Source organism: Neophocaena asiaeorientalis, unplaced genomic scaffold, assembly GCF_003031525.2.
Source record: "Neophocaena asiaeorientalis asiaeorientalis breed wild unplaced genomic scaffold, Neophocaena_asiaeorientalis_V1.1 scaffold171, whole genome shotgun sequence".
NCBI classification, from domain to species: Eukaryota; Metazoa; Chordata; class Mammalia; order Artiodactyla; family Phocoenidae; genus Neophocaena; species Neophocaena asiaeorientalis.
This window is the reverse complement of record NW_020174013.1, coordinates 12,346,869-12,358,774: the sequence shown is the minus strand read 5'-3', so window position 1 is coordinate 12,358,774 and position 11,906 is coordinate 12,346,869.

Genomic DNA, 11,906 nt, shown 5'->3' with positions numbered 1-11,906 from the left:
TTTTTTTACCATTGAAGAGCTGAGGAAATTGAGGAACAAAGAGATTGTGCCTCAATTACTCAACCTCAAAGAGATTGAGTAATCTGCTCAAGGTCACAGAGCTAGTAAATGGCAGAGATTAAAAAAAAGTATAGAGAGAGGGAGGAGAGAGGATACAAAATTGTTTAGCGCACAGATCTTTAATGAATGCTTGCCCCTTTCTCTCTCTCCTACCCTCATCCCTGTCCACACACGTGTGAACTAGTTTAGTAGTTACTACTTATTAATTCATCCATCTATTCATCTATTTATTTTTGGCCAGCATCTTCTGAGATCAACCGTATGACCAGGATTGTGCTCAGCCCATTAGACTTTATTTCATTGACTCTTCATCACAGTTCTTTAAGAAGAATCCTATATCTGTCTCCATTTTATGGATAGAGAAATAGGCTTGGTGATGTTAAGTACGTCTTTCAAGGTCATAAAGCTAGAAAGTTGTGGCATCTCACTGTTATCATTTTATATTTGTGGAGGACAGTTAGTGCTCTTATTTCATTCCCAGAGTACTGTCAAATTTGTTACAATGGACTAAAATCACACAGGTTGCAAATTCCACATGGGACAGAATCATGTCATGCACACCTGCAACATTTCACATGTGCCTAGGGTAGATGCACAGAAAATTCTTACTAATTGAGTGTGCAGAGTAAAATTATCTTTATCGCATAATCGAGGACATCAACTTTATAAAATGTTTAGATAATTTCCTTAACATCTAGAAGGTTAATATAACGTACCATGCAAACCATGACATTTCTAAAAGTGAAAAGTTGTTCCTATTCGTGTAGGGACACTACCCCAACCTGAGACTGTGTGGGTTAACCCAGCTGTGCTGTTCACCTGTTAACATTACACAGCTAACTGGTTGTGTGATGTTAACTGAAGAGTTTTCAGAGCCTAAACATTTTATACAGGAAGAAATAGTGGAAAATGTTATTTCAACACCTTACCATTCCTTTCTCAGTGGTACAAAATCTTTTACTTTTTCTCCTGGCAGAATCAGGAATGGAGAGTGTTAAGTTCTTCTTAGAAACTTCTCAAATCTTTATAACTTAACATTTAGTAACAACTGATGCAGATATACCAGCCAAATAATTTCCACAGGTTTAAATTAAAGAGTGAATGGAAATCTGCAGCCTAAGTATCTAAAACATCAAGCATTCGAAAAATGGATCTTGCCTTTATATAAACCATTTCCATTTCTAAGCCTTCATTTTTATATTCTGTACACACACCCTATACACCATATATATCTGTAGGGAAAAAGAACCTGAGTGTGCAAATTAAGTGGCTACAAATTAAGTAAAGATGGAATCACTTGTAAACTTAATACTCAGTTCTTCTTTAAAATACAGACGCATTGAAAAAGAGGCAAAACAAGGGTCACCCAGCACACACGGGGTCAGTTTTCACTTCGAAGAAATAAGAAAGCAAGAGATTGTGCAAAAATTTCCCTGAGCATCTGTTATGCCAAAATGATTTTATAGCTTGTAGAAAACTAATCTAATTGGGGCTTAACAGCAACTAATGACTGGTAAGGGCTCCATTCGATAACAAATGTTCCTGGTATTCTTCCTTTAGAAACGACTGCAGGCATTAGCTTATTCAGGAATTAGGCCCCGACTAGGTAAGCACTGAAAGCTCAGTCACTGTATGATGAAACAGTAATTTTCATGTAGCTGCAGGAAAATCCAGTAAATCTAAAAAATTCGGGAGGCGGTGCGTGGAGGCCAGCACACTGAACGTCTAGTGAATTTAAGCTACATAATTTGAGATGAATGGTATCCAATGGAAACCGGAAAAGACTGTAACACTCAGAACGAGGCATCTAGCTGACCTGAGCAAGAAGTACCCGTTTGTACTTTGTGTTCGATAGCTCAGTTGCAGTTAGGGAAAGAAAGTCCTTCTGTGAGTGCTCAACCAGATTTTGTGCACAGAACGCTTCTTAGGGGTGTCGTACCACTGAACCTCCAAACACACACAACCCTCCACACGTGTGCTCACACACACATGCCCATATACACATGTACACATACGTGTACCTTGCGTGTCTTGTTAACGTTTCTCCATTAACAGATCTTGGCAGTAATTTCAGAGACAGGAGAATATTTGAACGTGGGAACTTTATTTAGGGTCGATTGTAATGTTATCCATGCTTTCCCGTCTCGGTATAGTATATAGGTTAGCGGTGGGGGAGGCTCATGACGCTCAGTGGTTGTGTAATGGATGCAAAGTCTCCACCTTTCAGATTCCGCTCCTACAAAACAGTGGCATTTTCTTCATGAACTTTGTGAGAAAATGAGCTAAAAATAAGATACCCCTTTTGAGGAACCGGTCAGTGAATGTGATCCGAAAGCATTTGATTTCGCACGACTCCACAGGACATGGCCCAGTTCAAATGCTTAACACCTGAGGTGAGACTTGCCTTCTGCATTCAGAAACTGGCCCAGGTGTTTTCATTCTAAGTCTTCAGAAAAACCCTTTCCAAAAAATCTCATTTGAAAGGAATATTACTACCTACACCATGAAAATACGAAAGTTCCTTTATCCAACAGCTGCATGGGAGACTTACCTTATCCATGACCTTTTTTTCTCAAGCTCAGACTGAAATAGATAACAGCCACTAGACTGTAGGATGAAACAATGAGCTTTCGTGGTTCATGGTTGGCATTTCGAAATGCTCCATCCCTTAATCCCCAAGCCAACCCCCTCCCCAACAAAAATAACACCACCAACAAAAACTCCACCTGTTAACGTAAACAACTTGCTTTGTTTCACCAGAAGATGGTCAAATCCATTGATTTTCATTCACTGAATGTCCAGCATATGCAGGACTGAATCAACAACAGGCAGACTAAGCCAGTGATTAAGGTATAAACAGTTCAGAGATACCAGAAAAACAACAAGAAATATTTTTGAAAATACTAATATTTTACACTTCAAAAGAAATTATCACAGGAAATTTCAAACGTGTTTTTGATTTTTCTTATATTTATTTTACAGCTTAGTATTTTTTTTTAAGTATCAGAGACTTTGTTCCATAAATTTCTCAGGGTTTAGGGGCTCTTAATTTCTTAATATGATCCTCTTAAACATCACAGTGAACTCTGTAGGTCCTTCTTTGCAATTACACACAAATATCGAATCTAACACAACTGTCTACTCTCAGCTCTGTATCCTCTGCTTCAATCCATTGCCTCATGAGTCTCTGCCTTGCTACTCCGTTATCGCCGCCATCCTTGACTGACCCCATAGACCTATCATACTTCCTTCACAGGCTTTATCACACTACATATGCTTAAGTCAATGTGATTCTTCTCTGCAAGGTTCCCCCTTAACATCATATTTAAAAATTCCAAAAGTTATTCCCTATTTAAAAAAATCTAACTGACTGATCAGATAAAGCACAGCTTTGCTGTATCCAGTTTGGCCATGAGATGGTCAGAGCTATTTGAAACCCATCCTAATTATGAATAACTAAACAAAGTACACAGTGTAAGTGATAGGTATTATAATATGTGCATCAACAGTGTGGTATGGGAGCCCAGAGAAAGAAGCATCTATCAGTGATGACTCTTGATGTAAGAACAGAAATTGACTCTGGCTTGATTTAGGGGGAAAAGTATTGGAAAGAGAGTAAGAGAAGGTGAAGGGGCTGGGAAACTGGGCTTGAGAACTGGGCAGGAATCAAGCAAGCAAAGACCATATGCCGTGGAGCAAAATCCAGTCTGCTGACCGTTGCACTCCTGAGGGTCAATCTGTGAACTCAGATTTTTGCATCAGTCACTCAATCAGACTGCTGGGAACTGGATCAATTTTAGATCACATACTTGTCCTTGGGCTGTAGGGTCTGGAGACGAGAAGAATTTGGCCTGCTAACTAACTTCAAGTTTTACAAGGAGCCGCCAACAGTGAGAAGTGGACATCGGGAGTCCCTCTCACTAAAATACTGTGCACGATGCTGAATTCCCCAAAGGGAGAGCAAGCTGACAACAGAAAGGGTGGTGGGTTGGACGGTGATCAGCTAAAAAATTAACAAATGTCTGCTTACAGAATCTAAGTCAGCCTTCTTTGTTAGAGAAGTGTGTTCCTGAAGAAGTATCATTTAAACTGAAAGACAAGTTAGAGTCTGCAAACTGAAGGAAATGAAGAATTAAAAAAAAAAAAAATTGAAGGATAGTTGATTTACAATGTTGTATTAGTTTCTGGTGTACAGCAAAGTCATTCAGTTTTTTAAAAGAAAACCATGTAGATACATACATACATACATACATGTACACGTGTGTGTGCGCATATATATACACATACTTTTCATATTCTTTTCCATTATGGTTTATTACAAGATATTGAATATAGGTCCCTGTGCTATAGAGTTATTGTTTATTTTATATATAGTAGCTTATATCTGCTAATCCCAAACTCCTACTTTATCCCTCCCCATGCCTTTCCCTTTTGGTAACCAGAAGTTTGTTTTCTATGTCTGTGAGTCTGTTTCTATTTTGTAAATAAGTTCATTTGTGTTATATTTTAGATTCCACATAGAAGTGGTATCATATGGTATTTGTCTTTCTCTGACTTTCTTCATTTCGTCTGATAATGTCTAGGTCCATCCATGTTGCTGCAAATGCCATTACTGGAAATGAAGTATATTTTAAGTGGAAAACATACTATATGTGCAGAGACATAGAAAGCCCAGCACTTTCAATAATAGGAATATATTTGCTATGATGAGATTTTCTCCTGTATTTTAGCTTATGGAACAGTTGAAGGAGATGAAATTGGAGAAATAAGTTAAATCGCAGAGATAGAATTTTAAATGTATTATTTTGGCAATGTGAAGTCCACAAAGGATTCAAACAAGGGCTTGCCAAGATCAGATTTGTGCTATAGAAAGATTACTTGGGCCTCAGTGAAGAGGACGAATTTTGGTGATTCTCTCAAATTTAATCTTGTTTCTTTAGGCTGTGGGACAGATGTTAAAAGTGACAACTTCACGTCCTTTTTACAGTTTATATTAACCCTCTGAATTCTTTGTTTCACTTACAAACTCACCTTTCTGATGTGCAAACCTTTTGATATTAACATTCAAAAGACCTTCCTTAGTATCAAATGTCTTGTTTTGAGTGCTACATTTGTTTTCTACAGTATCTACAGTATCTCACACTTAGTGGTTTAAAACAGTACAGATTTATTATCTCATCATTCTGTAGGTGAGAGATCTGACAGGAATCTTACTGCACTAAAATCAAAGTGTAGGCTGAAGATCTTACTGCGTTTCTTCCTGAGATTCTAGGGGAAAACCAATTGCTCCCTTGCCTTTTCTAGCACATAGAGACTGCCTGCATCCTGGAGCTCATGGGCCACTTCTCCATCTTCAAAGCCAGCAATGTCTGGTTGAGTTCTCACATTGCATCACTCTGACTCTGCTTCTGTCATTGCGTTTCTTCCTCTGACTCTCTTTTCCACTTTTAAGGACCCTTTTGATTACATTGGGTCTATCCGATAATCTATTTTTGGCATCAGCTAATATGCAGCTTTAATACCCTCTGCAACCTTAATTCCCTCTTGCCATGTTAAAATAACATATTCAGAGGTTCTGGGGCTTAGGATGTGGGTATCTGTCAGGCCACAATTAACATTTGCTGAATAGCCTCTGCAACCAAAGTCTCAGAGTTGCCGTGATACGATCATAGAACTCTGACTCTGCTTTCCCCGTGGTGAAGCATTCAGGTTGTGTTATGTCCACGATGCTGGATGTAAATTCTTCTACTCCCAGGTCTGTTTCCCTCCTTCTATATCACAGTTGTTCACAATCCTCACTGCCTAGCTCTCTTGAGGTGGTGCAGAATATGGACATAAAGTCCTTCATAATTACAAATGATCCACTGATTGCTTACAAAAGGGCTTCTTTTATAAGAGTATTCTCATTCAGTTCTGACACCAAAGCTTTGAACTAGCTTTTAATCTCCCTCCTCTTTTGCCATTTTTCAGATGAGACAACAAATGTTCAGAGAAACTAAGGGTGGAGCCCATAAATTTGGCACTAGAACTCAAGCCCAGGCCTCCTGCCTTCACCCTGGCGTTATCTGCCACATTCCCCACCATAACAGCTTCTCTGTGGGATGTGCCGCCGGGCTCACGTGTTAACATGGCTTCCATGTTAACAGAATTCCTACGATTCATGAAGGGGACTCGTTATTTCCTATCCATGACCACCGAACCCCGTCTGAGCTTCTCCTGCCATTGGTAATTCTCTCTCTACTGCCAGAGCGCGCCCACTGGCCTTGTCCCCCCCCACCCCCCTATCAGCTTCTGCAGTTGAGCAGGCTTATTCTGGCTCCAGCTGTGGTCTTTTCTGCTCCAGATGGGAGGGAGGAAGAGACAGATGAAGGGAGGGGAAGCGGCCCCTCTCACAGATGCGGAAAGCTTTAGTGCCCTTCTCTCACGGATGCCTGCAGTTCTGCTTTTGTTAGAAATCACCACCAGCCCGGCAATATTAACCCGCAAACTACAGTCACAATCAGATCACACTCTTATTTCCTGGGATTCTGAGAGGCTTCAGAAAGTTATAAATATAACACTTTACAGACTGAAGTGGACGCCCAGGGAGAAACCCCCCGGCGATTAGCAATAGGACCTTGTGCTGATTAGATACAAATCTTTCAAAGAGTTCAGAGCATGTGCTCTCAGGGGTTTACTGTGTATCCCCTACCCATCGTGAAATTGCTCTGATAGCACAGAAGACATTAGACACAACTAAGTCCTTCCTAATGATCCCACTTGAAAATGATATTTGTCAAGTATTTTAAAGGTTTCAGATTCCTTTAGCTTACCTGACTTTATTCAATTCTCTCAGCATTCTGTGAAGTAGGCACGGCAATTGCAAGTATCCCTTTTCATAGATGAAGATGTCGAGGCCCATCTTGGCAGAGCTAGTGAGTGGCGGAATCAAGATTAGAATTCAGGATCCAGGTTCCGATTCAACTCTTATCTCCCTAGGCCATATTGTTCTCATCACTAGCTGCTCACTTTCTTTTACTGCCTTTTCCACCTCATTGGAAGGTGGCTTGAGGGAACTAAAGTGACAACAGATGCCAAATCAGAGAGCTGTCTTTTAAAATACAGTTTTCAATGACAACATAGTTACCTAAAGTATATTTGCATTAGCCTGGGGCACTGTTCTCAATAAAAAAATTTTCCCTTTCCAATTACTGGTATAATCAAATAAGTATGTATTGCTGGCCAACTCTGTCACAGCCCTGTGCTAAGTGCTAGAAGAGACGACAAAAGAGAAAGGGTCAGAGGTAAGGTCACTGTTGTCATGGAACTTACTCCACTCATTCCACCCTTTGTGCACTTAGACTCATTCCAATCCATGGAATGTTAAAGAACCATTCATTTTTAAAGGAAACTCATGCTGAGTATACGTGCACAAAGAGTGGAATGAGGAGAAATAGAGTTTGAACTGAGCGTGAAGAAATTAAGTAAGGGGAACGGGGAATACAGACTTTTAGTTTGTTTTGTTATTTGTGTTAAGCTGGGGGACACCCTTAATAAAGATCTAGAAGAGGAAAAAGGTCTGCTAACAGCCATCACGAGGTTCTGGCAGCTTTCTGATTTTTGAGAAGCCTCATCCTTAGATCCATCTTTTTGCCTTTGGAAAGATGATGAGGCCTCAGCCTACATCCTTGCAAAACTTTGCCACTGAACTCTTGCCAGCAGTCAGAGTCTGAAACCCTTCAGTTTCAAATATGAGTCCAAATGACCACAACCATCTACCAGTGTTTTCCAGGATGCTCACCACACCCCTGTCCTCATACCCACACATTCTTGAAGGGAAGAAGGCTGTTTTTGTATAACACAATGGCCCAGTACTTTCCCAGAGAACAGAAACATGTATTTTATTTATTTTTTTAAAATTTATTGATTTTTGGCTTGTTGGACCTTCATTGCTGTGCGTGGGCTTTCTCTAGTTGTGGTGAGCAGAGGCTACTCTTCGTTGCAGTGCATGGGTTTCTCATTGCGGTGGCTTCTCTTGTAGCGGAGCACAGGCTCTAGGTGCGCGGGCTTCAGTAGTTGTGGCTCACGGGCTCTAGAGCGCAGGCTCAGTAGTTGTGGCGCACAGGCTTAGTTGCTCCGCGGCATGCGGGATCTTCCCGGACCAGGGCTCGAACCCGTGTCCCCTGCCTTGCGGATTCTTCGGATTCTTAACCACTGTGTCACCGGGGCAGTCCCGTGTATTTTACATGTAAGCTTGGTATATACATCTCATATAAAAATTCCCAGTGCGCTCAAACTATGGTAGAGACTTATAATACGTGTCTACATCTACTTTTCTTCTTCCAGACACGTGGGAAGATTCTCCCTTCCTGAAATTGGATAGTGTTGTTCTGGCCAATGGCTTAGGCAGAAGTAACATGAGCGACATATGTCACTTTTAGATCAGAGCATTTAATTCTGACGTAAGATCCTCACAACTGGCAAAATCCATCTGAACTCCCAGGATGAGGCGGCCATGGAGCTCAACTCCCTACTTAGGTGTGATTGACAGATACTGTGAATGAGAAATTAGCCTTTGTTGCTTATATCACTAAACATTATTCTGCAGTATAACCTAGCCAATTCTGGCCTTAATTTAAATTTTTTTGAAAGAATAGGTGGAATAACTTCAGTCTACTTCAACCCAGTGTCTGATTCTCAGCAGTTCCTCTTTATTTTCCTTAAGGTCCTTGACTTCTATGTTCAGCCTACTCATGATGGGTTTGTATTGTTTCCGGGCCCCTCTCCGGCTTGGTAGCCATTTTTCCGAAATGTTTCTTGAGAATTATCTTGTCAAAGAATTTGGACCAAGCCCCGGGAAGCCCAGTGGTAAAGCAGAGGATCTAGATACACAGACCTCTGTGTGTTGCCCATTGATGGCACACTGTTCCATGTGTCTGTATCAGAGGGTCTGATCTCTCCTTCTGCCTGCTTTTAGGAAGTACTAGGTACCCTCTACCCCAAAATAAATATAAAACCTTGCTTGGTTAGAATACTGCTAGGAGGAAGTTAGCCAGGATACAAATCCAACTTGTCTAAATGGGCCAACGACATGTAGGCTGAAGAATGGTAAACCTTAAACTTTTAATGTTTTTTCTTCCTACTTCTTCAAGGTGTACTTCCTTTCCCTCTCCCTAAAGTTCGAGCTGCTCTTGCTTGTTAGACACCATCTTCACTATTAGAGTACACTTTGTTGCCGTAGCAAATCTGTTTTTACTCTCACATTTCATTGCACTTACAGCTGCTACAGGCAAAAGAGAAGGAGGCAGGCGGATTTTCTCTCAAGTGGCCAGGCTTCCTCCTGGTCTGAGAAACTCTTAACTCCTCCCCCAAAAAGGGTGCAGTCTTACAGCCAGGAATAGCAAAGGTGGTGCACTGCAGGGGAAGACAGGCTGTGGTTCTCTAGCCTGGGACCAGAACAGGGCACAGTGCTTTCCTGTGGATTACATCGTTCTTCTATTCACTCTTTCCTTTCAGGCTTCAGCATTTGTACTGAAAGAAAACAAAAAAGTAGGCAGGCCCTCTATCAATCAGTGATGAAGATCAAAGAGGAAGCAGAAGTCAGAAAGTTTTACCGAAATGCCTTTCTAAGGTCCCTTAGTACAGGGTCTCAAGGTGACCCTGAACCCCCAAATTATACTAATGATGATAGTAACATCTTACACGTGCGTAGTACCTTTGATCTTTCAGTGCATTTTTACATGTACTGCCTAATTTTTCTCTTTCTGTTGTTAAACAGTAGCCCTTAATGAAGACTTCTCCGTGAACTATATTTTATACTGATGTCTTAATTCATCCATTTTGTCACTTTTTCAACAAATACTTTCATATCTCCTACTGAGTTACTATTTGTACTGAAGAGACGGCATCTTAAACTATCTAATCCTGCCACTACTTTACTTTATGTGCATAAATCTTATCCCAGCAGACAGGACTTGCTATTTGAGAATGCGTTCTTAGACAGCTTCTGTGGCTCACATGGGGACCACTCCAGTGTGAGGCACTCTGTAAACTTCACAGGCTGATGGAGAGTCAGGGTTTCGTCCAGTACTATGACTATGGATTTGACACTTAGAACTTTAATTCTCTGTCTGTCACAGGCCAATGACTTTTGCTATTTGTATATTAAAAAGTGCAATTAAGGTTTCTGTTCTTGGCATGATATTAAACATCATCAAACTTTATAAATACTTCTTAAATATTTTTGCAGGAGGAAAAATCTGTGACTTTCAACTGTAATTTTTAAATGTTCAATATGTATAGACAAGCTGCTGTATTTTATATAAATGAATGTATTCATAGAACAAACTTTAAATTTCAGAAAACAACACAGATTGTAGGACTTTAAATTCCTGTTCATATTCCAGTAGCAATGAGTAATGTGTCCATTTTAGGAACGGTGGCAAACGACTGAGGAGGAGTGCGTTTCTACACTTGCTGGAGATTGCTATTTTGTGGAGAAGCATTTGTGGTCTGGTGACTCAAGACAGGGAGGTAGGTAGCTACCCATTCTGTATTCTAAATTTGGCTTCTACTGCTCCATCTGTGCTGGGCTCATGCTGAGGCCTTGTCTAGGTAACACTACCCTCTACTGGGTGGAACCAGAACTCCTCAATCCTTTAATCCAGGGCAACGTGTTGTAGATTTTAAACTCTAAGACAGACGTTAGGGATGGTTTTAACAGATGAGGAAACTGACATCCAGAAGGCATAATGGTCAAGGCTGTGACTCTTGACAGTTTATATCAGAGACCAGTCGAAGAACTGTGCTTTCTTGACTCTTGGATGGCTAATTTTCCCCAAAATTTCAGAGTAGGATGGAGGCTCTGAATAGCACACACAACAAAAAACATAAATGTATTACTTGCAGCTCTAGGAGTATCTGTTAAGTGACCAAATGTCTATTGCTGCATGAAGTACCTGTGCTATTTAAATCTAGGTCAGGTGAAAAATTCGAGATTTATCATAGACCTTTACATTATTTGTAAAACCACTCGAATACACTGCTTTTTTTTTTTTTCTTTTTTAAATGTTTCACCATTTGCTGCTTCAGTAAGAATGTGTCTTCAGATGGAACTTTGTCCTAAGGGCCTATGGAACGTTGTTAATGGGCACATTTTCAGAGCAGGGTTTCTCCAATCGGAGAACCTTAATTGGTATCCTTACTACTTCTCCTACATTTTCATGCAGCATTATGTGTTCAGCTCGACCTGCATAAAATGGACCAGATGAATAGATGGAGGAGGCAGCCGTCCATGTGGGAGAGAAGGGATTTGACAGGCCAAAATATCATGTGATGTAAATTATAGTAACACCTCACCTCTTAATAATTCAAATGTCGATCAATCTCACCTCTTTAGCACACAATTAAGAACCTAGAAGTAGGCAATAAAGACAGCAGAAACTGGTGTTGCCTAGACCTTAATCCCGTTAAGAGCGGCCCCCGTGCCCTCACTTAGTGTCTATATTCTCTTTTTAAAAACTAATTAATTAATTAATTAATTAGGCTGCGTTGGGTCTTCGTTGCTGTGCGTGGGCTTTCTCTAGTTGTGGTGAGCAGGGCCTACTCTTTGTTAGGGTGTGCAGGCTTCTCATGCAGCGGCTTCTCTTGTTGCAGAGCACGGGCTCTAGGCACACGGGCTTCAGTAGTTGTGGCATGCAGGCTCAGTAGTTGTGGCTTGTGGGCTCTAGAGCTCAGGCTCAGTAGTTGTGGCACATGGGCTTAGTTGCTCTGTGGCATGTGGGATCTTCCCGGACCAGGGCTTGAACCCATGTCCCCTGCACTGGCAGGCGGAATCTTAACCACTGCATCACCAGGGAAGTCCTATA